Source organism: Alligator mississippiensis, chromosome 1 (assembly GCF_030867095.1).
Source record: "Alligator mississippiensis isolate rAllMis1 chromosome 1, rAllMis1, whole genome shotgun sequence".
In the NCBI taxonomy this organism is placed as follows: Eukaryota; Metazoa; Chordata; order Crocodylia; family Alligatoridae; genus Alligator; species Alligator mississippiensis.
The window spans coordinates 350,206,140-350,220,870 of record NC_081824.1 but is presented as its reverse complement, the minus strand read 5'-3'; the positions used below and the strand labels follow the sequence as shown (position 1 = coordinate 350,220,870).

Sequence of the window (14,731 nt, the reverse complement as noted above, 5' to 3'; positions counted from 1 at the left end):
GGTTGGGTAGTTTGACTTAGTCAGCAGCACCTGTAAATCCTTCAGCTAGGGGGTTAACAGAGCAGTTGTAACATGTTGCTTCCTTACAAGTGCAGCTGCCTGTTTTTTTCCTCTGGAAAAATTCCATGCTTACCAGTATTTTCAAAGAAATATCTTTTTTCTGTATTCTGCTTTTCAAAAACAAGGTACTTTATTTGACAGTATATGGTATGCGAGAAAATACTGTTTGTTTCAGTGCAAAATGCTGACCTAGGTCCTCATATGTGGCCAAGAAGTGCATAGCATGTTTCAGGAGAAGGCAAATGCATAGAAAGCTCCAAGCAACATCTGCCATTCACTCATCCTCAGACTGGCTGTGCACTACACTGGTCCCCTGAAAAGTATTAAAAGTACTCCTGCAGCATGTTCTAATATTCATGCTGGCTGCCAATGTCCCTGAATGGATGGCACCGCAGGTGGGGATCAAGTGCCCCTCCTCTTTATAAGGCAAGGAGCTGAATAGAATGGAAGCCCTGAGGTCAGCTCTGTGCCAGGGGAGAACACCCTGATGTTCAAACTAGGCACAATGCAGAGAAGAATCTAGGTCCCTGTTTAGATCTTTTCAAAACAGAACTCCTATGCTATTCCCACTGGAGCACAGGTGATGTGATTGATTAATAGACCAACTGGAAGCATTTATCCAATGAATGAAGGTGTACAAAGTAGGAAAATGCAAAATAGAATGGATTGATTAGTTTGCACAATTGAGTAGGAGAATGCCTGAGAATGTCCCATTTTTGCTTGAGTTGAATGAGCAAAAAATGGACAGCAAGAATAACATGGTACCAACGCAATGTTGTTCAACCGTTTGGTCAACTATTGTTTAGTTTCTATTATTTATTTACAGTAATGCATGCTCTGAAGTAAAATGTAGTTTGTTTTTGGCCTCCACTATAGGAAGGATGTGGACAAATTGAAAAGAATCCAGCAAAGGGCAATAAAAATGGTGAGGGGGCTGGGGGACATAGCTTATGAGAACAGGATGATGGAACTGGGCTTATTTAGTTTGCAGAAGAGAAGACTGAGAGGGGATTTAATAGCAGACTTCAACTACCTGAAGGGTGCTTCCAGAGAGGCTGGAGCTAGGCTGTTCTCAGTGGTGGCAGATGACAGAACAAGGAGCAATTGTCATAGAATCATAGAAGTAGGGTCAGAAGGGACCTTGTAGATCTTCAAGTCCGACCCCCTGCCTGGGCAGGAGGGAAACTGGGCTCAAGTGACCCCAGCCAGGTAGGCATCGAGCCGCTTCTTAAAGACCCCCAGGATAGGAGCCAGCACCACTTCCCTTGGAAGTTGGTTCCAGATCCTAGCCGCCCTAACTGTGAAGTAGTTCCTACGGATGTCTAATCTAAACCTACTCTCCAACAACTTGTGGCTGTTATTCTTTGTTATCCCGGGGGGCGCTAGGGGAAACAAGGTCTCCCCCAAACCCTTCTGGTCCCCCCTAGTGAGTTTATAGATGGTCACAAGGTCCCCCCTCAGCCTTCTCTTGTGAAGGCTGAACAGGTTCAGGTCCTGTAGCCTCTCATTGTAGGGTCTGCCCTGCTGTCCCTGGATCATGCAGGTGGCCCTCCTCTGGACCCTCTCAATGTTGTCCACATCCCTCTTGAAGTGGGGTGCCCAGAACTGGACACAGTACTCCAGCTGTGGCCTGACCAGTGTCGCGTAGAGGGGGAGGATCACCTCCTTGGCCCTACTTGAGATGCACCTGTGGATGCATGATAGGGTCCGGTTAGCCCTGCCAACCGTGACCTCGCATTGTCGGCCCATGTTCATCTTGGAGTCAATGATGACTCCAAGATCCCTTTCTGCCTCCGTGCTCTCAAGAAGGGAGTTTCCCATCTTATAAGTGTGCTGCCAGTTACTACTGCCCAAGTGCAGCACCCTGCACTTGTCCGTATTGAAACGCATCCTGTTTTTGTTAGCCCACCCTTGCAACCTATCCAGGTCTTTCTGCAGTCTTTCCCTCCCTACTAGCGTGCCCACCTCACCCCAAATTTTGGTATCATCAGCAAATTTGAACAGGTTGCTTTTCACCCCGTCGTCCAAATCGCTGATAAAGAAATTGAACGGTGTGGGCCCAAGGACCGAGCCCTGGGGGACTCCGCTGCCCACTTCCCCCCAAGTCTCCACTCCCCCCAACTGTCTCAAGTTGCAGGAAGGGAAGTTTAGGTTGAATATTAAGAAAAACTCTCTCATGTGGACAGTAGTACAGCACTGAACAGGTTACCTAGAGAGGTGGTAGACTTTCCATCATTGGAGGTTTTTAAGACCTGGCTAGACAAAGCCTTGACTGAGATGATTTAGTTAAAGGTGGTCCTGCTTTGAGCAGGGAGTTGGACTAGATGACCTCCCGAGGTCCCTTCCAACCCTAATTTTCTAAGATTCTACCTCCTGACAAATCTCAGTGAAAGGATATGGAATGACCATGAACTTTTCTCTGCTTCTTATAAAATGTGTGGCTCAGAAAATTACAGATTAGCAAGACTTGACTCTAGTCAACACTGCTTCCTGCAAACAAAATCTAAAACATGCTAATGATTAGAAAAAGCTCTTGCTATGTAAATCGAACTCTGAGCCCTCTCACCCTGAGCTGCTCAGTTCACTGATTGATATTTATTACCATTTCTTCATGCTGGGTTCATTATAATAACCTGACACTGGAGCCAGCACCTGTTGTCACTGAACAGTCTTGTAGAAAGGCACATAGAAGTGATACTGGTACAATATGCTACAGTGCCTTAAAGTGTTTCCTATGACGGTGGCAGAAAGAAATGGACAGAATGAATTGGAGAAATTTTAAAGATTAAGTTCTCCATTAGGTTTTTCCCTTATTACATCAAACCTTTCCTCATACATTCCTGTAGCTGCCAAAAAATACTACTCATTCTTTTCTCAAAATGTCTGAAACAAGAGTTCTGGTCTTTCTTGTGTTGGAAATGCAACAGTGCATTTGCTTGCATAAAGGATACAACTCTCTTGGTCAATAAAGTCAATAATGTTAGCTATTCAGACCAAGAATGTTCTTTTTTGCAGGTGGTTCTTACTTTAGAGAAAATACCTTTGAAGCTAGGATGCTTTGGCAATGGCTTTCGCTTGATAGAAGATGATTACGTTAGCATTGCACTTTGCAGCTTTGAGTTGTACGCATGTGCACACAACTCAATAATTCCTTTGATTCATTCACCTCACTGATTCATAAACAAAAAGACAAGGGAACACAGCCAGGCACTGTGTTCATCAGCTATTTATTACAGCTGGAGGGATGCATGGAGAGTTCATATTTCCAAAGAAAGGTTCATACTTTCAATTTTTAGATGAAACAGATACTATTCAATTCCAAAAGCTTTTCTGAACAGCTTTTCTGAGGTGCACAGAGAATGGCCAATAATATGTCTCTACAAAGAGAAAAGCTCAATTTCTGCATAACTCATACAAAAAACAGAACACTGTAAATGTGGAATCTATAACAAGTAAGTGTGAAGTAAGGAAATTAAAGTCATGTTTAGTCTACAACATACAGTGCCCAGCAGCTGAGACAGCCTCAAACATGCCAGGTTGCTATGGGCATGCTACTGCTTGGAATGGAAGCAGGATAGCTGGGTCTACCCGGTTCTGAGGGCAGGCTAATTTGCTGCCTTCATGCTGAGAATCAGTACCCATTATCCTGCTTATGGTGCTGCACAGATTTAACTGTGGTGTGAAGAAGAAAGAAACACATATACCATAGCGTTGATTTTAATTTGATTTTAATTGGATTTTTATGGCTGTCTCGCTAGTACAGCTTTCTAGTCCGCTCAAGTGGGTGCGGAGGACCCAGACTCTATGGGCGTTTGTAGACGACACTTTAAAGCAGGTTTAAAGCAGGTTAAATGCCTTTAATAGCATTGCTGTTTGCACATTTGGTGGTGTATCGCGCGTTAATTCCAGCCGCTGTAGCACATTCAGCAGTGTAATGTACCTTAAATGACTTTGGGACGTGGAAAATTACTGTGGGGCGCTGCAAAGTAAAACACCTCTGAAGAGTTTTAGTTTCCTACCGTATAGCCGCAGAAGGAAGGACCAGGCTCCATGTGGCTCAGGGGCTGTGCAGGCAGCCCGGCAGCAGCCTGGGAAGGCGGGTTCCACAGCAGGAAAATAAAAAAAAGCGACAAGCCTGATCTTTTAAAAATGCTCCCCCCCCTCTCCCAGAGCCTGCCTGCCTGAGCTGTGCAGGGGCCCGGTGCTTCCCTCTGTGGCTGTGGTGCCCTCTGAGACTGCCCAAGCCAGGTGCCTTTGGGAGGGGGCTGCCTGGGAAGGGGCTGCCGCTGCTGTGGAGGGAAGCACCAGCCCCCCACTCCTCCCCCCTGCAGCTCAGGGACCACTTGGCCTGCCAGCAGCTCACTCTCCCCTCCCCGCCACTAGAGAGGCAGGTAAGGATCAGGCTCCAACACGGGTATACACGACACAGGGGTTTACTTTGCCCTAAACTGAAGCAGTGTTTTTAAAACACCACCACTTCAATTTAGGGAGAATTAAACTCCGGTGTTGTGTACAAATGCCCTATGATCACTTTGTAGTAGATCAAAGGGCAGCTTTTGAAAATGTGGTCCACTTCCTTGAGAATGATATTGGAAAGTTCCATAGATCACAACAAATCCCAAAATGCCAAGTGAAAGTCTTTATTTACAGAAAACTACACAGAATTCCCCCACTTGAGGTATTGTTCTCATAGTCTGGATTGGCCCAGGTTTCAATGCCTAATATTTTACTAACTTAAATTAGTTGGACAGCAGTGCTACCTATAAATTCTTAGAAAGGTTCCCAAAAGGGCCATGAATAGTAAAGAGCCAACAGATCTCTTGGAATGCCACTTTAACTTTCTGTGCTTTACTATTTCACATTCAATAAATTGATTTCCAGACAGCACAAATGAATATGAATCTATTTCAAAAGCTGACTGCATCTACCATAGTTTCACAGTGACATCTTATGCCCTTTTATTGTTTATTGTCAGCCAAGTGCCTCTGCATTAGTCACTACCTGACAGTCTTTTCGACAGCATTGCGAGACCTGCCATCCCATTTTATAACCATTGTCAGAATGGAAGTCAAAGATAAATCACTTAGAACCATTTTAATTTCCTGAAAATCAACCCTTTTGTTGAGGAAATAATACAAAATTGCATCCTATAACAATCACGATTCATGGCATGGTATTTAATTGAGTCATTAACTGCCATTAATGCACCGATACAAAGCAGACTCATTTGTTCTTCCATGGAGATAACAACTTTATCTAGAGTATTGGAAAGATTTCAGAGATGGCAGAATGGCACTGCATACTGTTCTGCTGTGCCTACCATCTATACAAGCCAGCTGGCAAGAGAGTCCTCATAGCAGCCTACAGCAGTGACAGCACTCCAGAAAGGGACATGCCACTTGAATTGGAATGCTAAGGAGAGGGGATGTAATTCTGTAGTGATGAACTGGTATTGAAAATGATAGCTCTTGTTACAGTTGGCACAAAAACTGTTAAATGCTGCAGTGGCCAGAAGCGAGAAGCTAGAAAGCTGAAGGAAATAAGGAAAGAGACTGATATGATTAAATATATCACTGCAGCAGAGCACAGGAAGTAGTTTATGTTATTTTTGTAGTTTTAATACTCATTTGCCTTTGAGGCACTTCCTTAAAATGGCACAGGGAGATATACAGACAAAGGGTGATCCAGAACAAAAACGAAACTTTGGGCTAGTCTCAGACCTCAGGCTAAATTTGAAGTAACTGCATTACAGTCAGTGGAATTAATCTAGCTTTGCACTGGCCTAAAAGAGAATCTTGTTCCTTTCTGGATTTATTGCTTGCACCACAAAACCTAACCTTGAGGTGTTATGTATATGTGCGTGTACATAACACACACACACACACACACACACTGCATTTGTTTATATTTAAACAATTTAAAAAATGCAGTGTGTGTGTGTGTGTGTGTTGTTTAAATATAAACAAATGCAGTATCCAGGAAGATACTGGGATGCTGAGTTTAAAAAAAAATCGTCCAAAAGATATGCTGACTGGCACATCCCAAAAGGTATGTGGTAAGACTCTGGTTGTATTTATACTGTATAAATTAGGAGCAACTCTTCCGAAGCAATTGGAAATAAATTAGTGTAAAACTAGTATGAGACTGAAACCATCTTTGCAAGGCTTTGTCTAGCTAGGTCTTAACAACTTTCAAGGATGAAGACTCCACAGCTTCTCTGGATAACCTGTTCCACTGTTTTACTACCCTCCTAGTGAGAAAATTCTTCTTAATATTTAACCTAAACTTTGTTTCCTGCAGCTTGAGAGCCATTGCTCCTTGTTCTGTTATCAGCCACCACTGAGAACAGCCCAGCTCCACCCTCTTTCGAACTACCCTTCAGGTAGTTGAAGGCTGCTATTAAATCCCCTCTCAGTATCCTCTTCTCTAGACTAAGTAAGCCCAGTTCATTCACCCTCTCCTCAGAAATCATGTGCCCCAGCCCCCTCACCATTTTTGCTACCTTCTGCTGGACTCTCCAATTTGCCCACATCCTTTCTGTAGTGGGGGCCCCAAAACTGAACACGGCACTCCAGATGTGGCTTCACTGGTGCTGAATAGAGGGGAAGAATCACTTCCCTTGACCTACTCGCAACACTCCTACCAATGCAGCCCAGTATGCCATTGTCCATCTTTGCAACAAAAGCACACTGTTGGCTCATATTCAGCTTATTATCCACTGTAACCCCCCAGGTCCTTTTCTACAGAGCTGCTGCTCAGCCAGTCAGCCCCCAGCCTGTACTGGTGCATGGAATTGTTCTGTCGTAAGTGCAGGACTTTGCACTTGATCTTGTTGAACCTCATGAGATTCCTTTTGGCCCAATCCTCCAATTTGTCTAAATCACTCTGAATCCTAGCATATCCTACCCTCCAGCATATCTACTACTCCCCCCAGCTTGGTGTCATCTGCAGACTTGCTGAGGGTGCACTCTGTGCCATCTTCCAGGGTGTTGATGAAGATATTGAACAAAACTGGCCCCAGACTGACCCCTGGAGCACTCCTCTTGATACCTGCTGCCAACTAGACTTTGAGCTATTGACTACTACCGTCTGAGCCCAATACTCCAGCCAGTTTTCTATCCACCTTACAGTCCATTTATCCAGCCCGGACTTCCTTAGCTTGCCTGCGACCATGTTGTGGGAGACTGCATCAAAAGCCTTGCTAAAATCAGGGTATAAGAAATAGATTCCTTGATGCTCTGCTCCACCATCCATTGCTTCTTCTTGGTGTTGGTTGTCTTGATCCTTCCCACCTTGGTGAGGCCCCACCTGTCCTCCTCCACCAATGGAATGTGCTCCTCCCTCTCTATATCTGTTCTCCAGACAAACTGCTGCAGGTGGAGATGAAGATTTCTGCTTGCTGCCAGAGGTCACAAGCTTCCAGCTTCCACCCTCCTGGGAGTCCATGTCCTCTCTGAACTCTAGTGCTGCCTCTGGTAGTTGTCCCTCCACAGTCCTGGAGGTCTCCTCCAGCATCAAATCAATGAACTACTCATGACAGAGGATGCTTTGGAGCCTCACCACCTCCTCCAGTAGCTCTCTTGCCTGTTCCCTAAGAGACACCACCAGGAGGCATCACTCACACAGCAGGCACCCCCTTACCTGGCTGTCACCAGAAAGAACCTGTAAGCCACAGTCCCCACAGCACCAAACCTGGACCTGGGTGGAAGCCTCAATGGTGAGCGGTCCTGCCTAGACAGAAACCTCACAGGTGTGAGCAGAGGCAGAGGCAGTGGTTCTGGCGTTGTGACATCCTCCAGCCATTTCCCTGGGTCTCTTAATCTGCCTCTTCTCTTTTACTGCCCTTCTTCGAAGCACAACTTCCCTAGCGAACTCATCTGGAAGCTGGCCTGTTTACTGCTCGTTGGCCCCAAAGGGTTCTTTTGTTGCTACTTCCTCACATCAGCTGAAAGGCTCTCCCCTCAAAGACCACGGGAGGGGGGGTAAACTGACCTGTGAATTGATCAGCAAACTGCCTGCAAACTGCTTGCCCTGTTTGCTGCCCCTGTTCACTGGCTTCCTGGTTGCTTGGGGAGTCTCCTTTTATACCCTACTGGGCCTGGACTGGCTCCACCCCCTTAGGACTTCTGTCAGGCACAAGCAGCAATCACTCAGCCAGCAACACTCCCAGCTTCTCAGAGCACATGCCCCAAACAAACACAGCACACCACAGAAACACTCAGCAAGCCAAAGGCACTGGCAGCTCTGGATCACTTACTTTCCCTGGGCAGGATCTGGTGCCTGGTGCCTAGCTTCTCTTTCTCTTACCCTTCCTCCTCTTACTCCCAGCAAACTGCCTGCAAACTGCTTGCTCTGTTTGCAGGCTCTGTGGCCCTGTTTTTCTATGATTCTATAAAAGAGCTAATGGCTAAAGGAACAAATTGCTCACTGAGTCCCTTAAAAGCTCTTTGACAGTAAGGGAGATCCATCAATTGCATTAGCTGTTAGACTGGTTCAGAACGTTGGCCTCTTTGTGCCCAGTTAATTCTGGAGAAAAAGGAGTGGAACCAGCATCCTGTTGCCTTTTTAGGTGTCTAATACAGTTAAGTGAATTGGGAAGGAGCATACTATGTGCTCAAGGGTAGGAAAGAACTGATTTTTTTGGTTGCTGCATTGGATGCCCAAATTGGGGGGAAGGGGGTGGAGAGAGACTTTATACCCATATCACAGCCAGATATTAAAAATGATTAGAAGTGATTCTTGCTTAATTAATGTAGAAGTCTTTGGAAAGCTGAATGTGGCCTATAAGAAGACTACAGGGCTCCTGATAGAGCCCTTCTAACAGAAACTGTGGTATCTTAGTGCTATTCACAAAGGAGGTCAAATTTCATCATCTTGTATTCCTTATTTTGGGGGAGGGGGAAATGGACATCATAAATTTGGGAAAGGAAGAATAAGAGGGAAATCTAAATATTTTTACTTTGTTCTCCATGGCTATGTACACACATATTCAACAACACCATGGCAAACAGGAGGGGGAGAAGAATGGTATCTGGTTTTTGTGGCTTCATGTTAACATCATGAAGCCCAACAAAAGAAAACAGAATACAATGATCTGGAAAAGACCTGCATTCAGTTTCCTTAGTCCACCTTCCTTCCAGTCCAGTATTGCTCCCTATTAGACATAAGGGCTAAGGACAGACATTCAAAAAGCCTGAGCCTGAATTGATTCAATCTTTGCAGGTTAGTCTAACCTGGTTAGGCTAAACCAGTTTGTAACTGCAACTGAAAAAAATGAGAGCACATGCCTATGGTGGTTCAGGCTAGAAGCTGGGGGGCACTAAAGCAGCCCTCCCTTCCCTTCCACAGGACTGAGCTGAGGGGGGCATGGTGAGGCCCTGGAAGGATGCTCTGATTAGGGAGGGGTTTTCCCCGCCCCCACCCAAGCAGCCCAGCAGGGAGTGTTTATCACCCCTAACTCAGTGTCTAACAACCCATTAAGAAAACAAAGCCTCTCTCCATTAGTTCAAGCTTTTCTAAAACAGCTTTTCCAGCTACCTGCTGATTAGCTCCAAAAACCTGTCTGTCTTTGTCATCTCCCACAGCGTAGACCATAGGCAGCATGTGGTATGCCAGCTAATGCTGAGAGGTTTCTGTGTAAGGCAGGGGGAAGTGGGGAATCCCTGCTTGAAAGGTGGGGGGGGGGGGGGGGGGAGCAAGAGGAAGCCAGGCAGACCCTGCTGTGTCTGTAGTCTCTCCCAGACCTGCAGCCAGGGAGCAGAGGGGAGGAGCCAGCTCTGCTGTGGAGCAGAGAGCAGAGCCCTACCCAGGGCTACAAAGCATCTGGGATTCTGGGAGAATCTGATTTAACTTAAACCAGGAAGGGGTCTGGAACAGACATTGTATAAACCAGTTTGACTCAGATCAGTTAAGTCTGATACTACATTGAAGCAGGTTTACCTCAAACTGGTTTCAGCCATTTTCAAACTGGTTTATGTGTACTGAACATCTGTTTGGTTACAGGTTTAAACCAGTTTATGTGTAATGTCTAGCCTTAGTAAAGTCTAATTTATATATTCTCTGGCACTTCCAAGGACAATTCTTTTATGTAATAAATGGTCCAGTTCTGCTCTTGTTTGTAGCAATACTACACTGATGTAATTCTATTTCCTTAAAAAGAAGGAAAATCCTGTAAATAAGCTCCGGATCAGGTCCAGGATCTCCAGAACGCAAGCAGAGACTCTCAAACAATAAAAGGAAGAGCAAGACGACTATTTATCTCTGACTTGTGGCAACACTGTGTGTGTGCTGCTGAACAGATCAACTATCTGCTGCAGCGTAGGATAAATGCTGGTTAAACAGGAACCTTCATCAGCAAGGTAACAGCTAAAATTAGCATAGAAAAACCCAATGAAATGAAGACAAAAGTGAAGTCCTGAGATGAAAAATAGATTATTCATTGTCAGGGAGTACAATCTATGGGACATAAAAGTAGTTACAAGGTGACAGTGCATACAGCAGAAGAAGCTGAAGGATAAAACAGCAGTAGAGCAGAAATCCAAGTCCCCTAGGCAGAATAAAGCAGGTATGGACAAAAGGATGAGGGGAGATGATAACACGATAAAAAATTATTGTGAAAGCAGTTAAATACTCAGGAGAAAAAATCTGCCTCTGAAAACCCTGGATGCTCATGAATATGAGGACAACACATACACAAATAGGGTAAATATCAAGAGGAAAACTGTATATTAGGTAACAAGTACACTGAATGAAAAAGGGAGCTAAAAAGGTCTTTCACGTACTAGTACAGGAGGGAACAATCATTTCTCACACTAACGGTGTTACTCTGGCTATGGCAGAAGGTAGTCTCTAGGGCTGCTTGCAGACATTAAAAAAAAACAACCAAAAAACATGCTTTAATGGAAAAAGTAGTACTATACTTCAACCCAGCTCTGCAGCATCTGTAAAGATAAGGTGCTTCAGTGGGGCTTTTGGGGGCTTTTAGCTTAAGATGATTCAATCAGCTATTAGATAAAAGTGCTAAAAGAGCCCCACTATACAGCTTGATCTTTACAGACGTTGGGTGAGAAGTAACATGCTGCCTCTTCTGGGCACGTATGGGGCTTGGTGTGGGAATTTACTGAATTTAAAGTAAAGCACCATTTCACTTTAAAATGGTGGGGAGGGTTATGTCTGCAAGCACCCTAAGGTCCCACCCTGGCCTAACTAGTTAAGAGAGGCATGAGCTTTTGGAAGTAATAACCTATTTCATCATTTGGCTGAGTGTGTCTACGAGCAGAAAAGTGGTTAGTTGTATTAGTCTGAAGTCAAATGTATATTTTAGTTGCTTTAAAAGGGAAGGAGAGCCAATGTTGCTCAGGAAAGCATATCAGCTGGTAGGCTATAACTGATCCTGCGGTGGTACAAGTAAGGTAAATTACTCTAATTTTGACCCTGATTGGAACAGAATTAAAGTTGGAGTGGTTTTGCTACATAATCAAGTAGACATAAGACGTGCATCATAACAATTTATATTAGTATCCTTTGATTTTGCTACAATTGAGAAATCTCAGATTAAGAAAGGAAGGAACAACTTGAGAAGCAGAAGGAAGAGTATTTAGGAAATACATCATCACTACTAGGCCTGGGTGAATAAGGAAAGCACAAGACAGATTTGCAATAGTCCAAAAAAACTGGTTTGGGGGCATTTTTTTTTCTTAATATTTTATTTTATAATAGTTTAAAATAAGAGCTTAATAATTACTTGTGAGATATAATACAAAATAGCATACTACCAAGTGACTGGTGTCCTAACTGATGAAAACAGGGTGAGATTTGCTGTTATGCTATGCTGTGATAACATACAAGTTCTTAATCAAAAAGGCATACTAAAAAAAAAGAAGAAATTTCTGTTCCTTCAGGACCTCATCAATATAGTTCAGCTTAATTTTCTTACAATAAAAATAGTTGAAATAAACACTTTCCTGCACCACATTTTGATTTAGACAAATGCACATTTCCTGATTTAAAAAAACATTCATCCAGAAATTTTTCAACCCTTTCTCGCTGTAGATTTTGACTACTTTTAAGGAAAAAACTGTCTCTCATCACCAAAGTAGTGGCAGTGCATTGTCTGGTGGACAGAAGAGGATAACCTTCATGAGAAGATGACATAAATGCTGTTTCATAACCCCTGGGATTTTTAAACATGGATCTTCTGTCCACAGGCTGAAGCATAGGCTTCAGCACCACCTGGTGGCAGACCAGACACCAGCCCCAGCTCAGCTTAGGCCCTATCATGAGGTGTCCAATGGGAGACCATGTGACCTGGGGGAACAAATGGAAGCTACCAGTCCTTGATGGGAGGACTATAAAACCCTCCCATTGCCTCTAGGGAAGTGATTCTCAACCTTTTTGGACTCAAGGCATCTTTCAATAGACTCAAGGCACACTTCCATAACTTTTGTGAACTGAGTGGTAACCAATTTCAAAAACTAATTTATATATTATAGAGCTTACCTCCTTGCAGAGAGGCCATGTAGTGGGGGTGGCGAAATGGCCAGGCAGTGATAAGCCTGAGCCTGCACTTACCCACTTATCTTTTTACACCTTGGGGCACCTTTCGAATGATCTGGCAGCACCAGTGATTCTCAACTAGGGTGCTGTGGCACTCTGGAGTGCCCTGAGATTTCAAAGGTGTCACAGGGTGCCACATAGTGCTGGCACTGTTAGGTGTGCAAACATGATTCACAAGATAAGGCTAGAGTTTTTTAATAGAAACCCATACGGTTAAAAACATTCTGACCTGTGGTAGTCTTTTCTGAATTATTTGCAATAAAAGAGTTGCTCTGTTATTTTTCTCTAGTCAAGAAGAGTGAAAACTAAGATCTGGCAGTTTCTGAAGGGTGGCTTGAGTCTACAAAGGGGTGCCTCAAATCTGAAAAGGTTGAGAGCCACTGCTCTAGGGCCTTGTCCTAAAAGCAGTGTTGTAAGGTATTACTGTCTTGGACCATCCAGCCTTGTTCTAGTCTCTGACCTCTCCCTCATTTATGAACATCTCCAAACAGAGTTTCACAAGGCATCATCCACAGGCTCCTTGGACTCAGTCAAGGAATAATGAGCATTGGCTGTGTGCTCTGCTCAGTGTCATCTGCTTGGAGCTTTCATTGACCCATGCTCCCATCCTTGTTTTCTCTTTTGGGCTAAGGACAGAAGTTACACATAAACTGGTTTAAGTCATCAGAAACTGGTTTAAACCTGTAACAGAACACAAGCTCAGTGCACAAAAACCAGTTTCAAAATGCCTGAAACTGGTTTAAGATAAACCTGGTTGAATGTAGTATCAGACTTAACTGATATGGGGCAAACTAGTTTATGAAACTTCTGTCCCAGACCCCTTTCTGGTTCAAGTGAAATCACAGTCACCCAGCATCCCAGCATGCTTTGCAGCCCTGGGCTAGACTGTGCTGTCTGCTCCAGACAGCAGGGCTAACCCCACCCCTTGCTCCCTAGCTGGAACAGTGAGGGCTGGTTGACAAGGGGCGGGAAGCCCAGCTGGGGATGCAGCCCAGTCTACAAGGGGGTGGGGAGGGAGGGTTGCCCCTCCCCCTAGGCAAACCCCGTCCGGGGTCTGGGGCCAGGGAGGGGTATTAAACACTCCTTTCCTGACTAAATTTACTGCTGGCTGCAACTGTGCACTACAAAGCCCAGAGGCACCTAGAAGCAGGAAGAGGAAGTGATGAGCAACCCTGCAGAGTCCTGCTGCTGTAATCCTGGACTGCAAATCCCAAAGAACACAGGGCAGCAGGAAGAGGAAGTGAACACACAACTAGAGAGCCAAGCTCGAGGGCCCCCTAGCTTTGGGTCTGAGCCACTGCAGGCATGTGGCTGCATTTCCTGAATGAAAGGTAAGTGTCTGTTCACTTCTGTTTCAATTTAATCTGTGCAGTTTAGACTAACCTACACAGACTGAATCGATTCAGCCTTGGGCTTTTTGACTGTCTGTACCTAGCCTTCCTGTCCCTAGCACACAGTTGCTATACATCCAGTGGCCTTCCTAACTGAGGGATGCTTCTAGTTTTCTTTGTGTGCTGAGGCCCACTGTCCTCCACTTGCATAACAAATAGATCTGTCTTTGACCTCCTGGCTTTGATTCATTGCATCCCTGACCATGATCTTGTTTTGCCAACCTGGCAACTGGATGAATACATTGGTTTGACTTCAGCTACCTGACATCTGGTGCACTCTGCTCCTGAAAACCTCAGTAACATTAGTAATTAAAGACTGGTCAGTATCTTGCAGACTTAGCTTTACCTCAGCAGGAAGAAAATTTTAGAAGACAAGGAAAGCTAATGAGAACATAGTGTACTGTGCACAATGGGGCTTTCAATTACGGAGGAAATTCATCCTCCTCCTCCTCCTCAGCATCACCACAATATCTTTTCCTCCAACTTCTGTGGGTTTCAAATATATGCCTGAGAATGTCACTTGTCTGGAAAACATATTAAGGCACACAATGCTGTATGTTGATTAGGAAACTCTCTCTGTTACGGTCACATAACTTCAGTAAAACAACCCTGCCCATTAAATCTCATTACAAAATTCCATTCACAAGGAAGGGAGGTTCTCAACTCCCAACTATGAGTACATGACATTGGCATTTAACCTTTATGCTGGCAGGTTTCCAGCCACA

General features: G+C 44.5%; 1 protein-coding gene across 3 annotated transcripts in view; it reads right to left on the bottom strand.

Moving 5' to 3' along the window:
- The window catches only part of SH3RF3 (SH3 domain containing ring finger 3), a 393,698-nt gene that overhangs the window by 120,145 nt on the left and 258,822 nt on the right, over window positions 1-14,731 (bottom strand). The gene's annotated exons all lie outside the window — the stretch shown is intronic.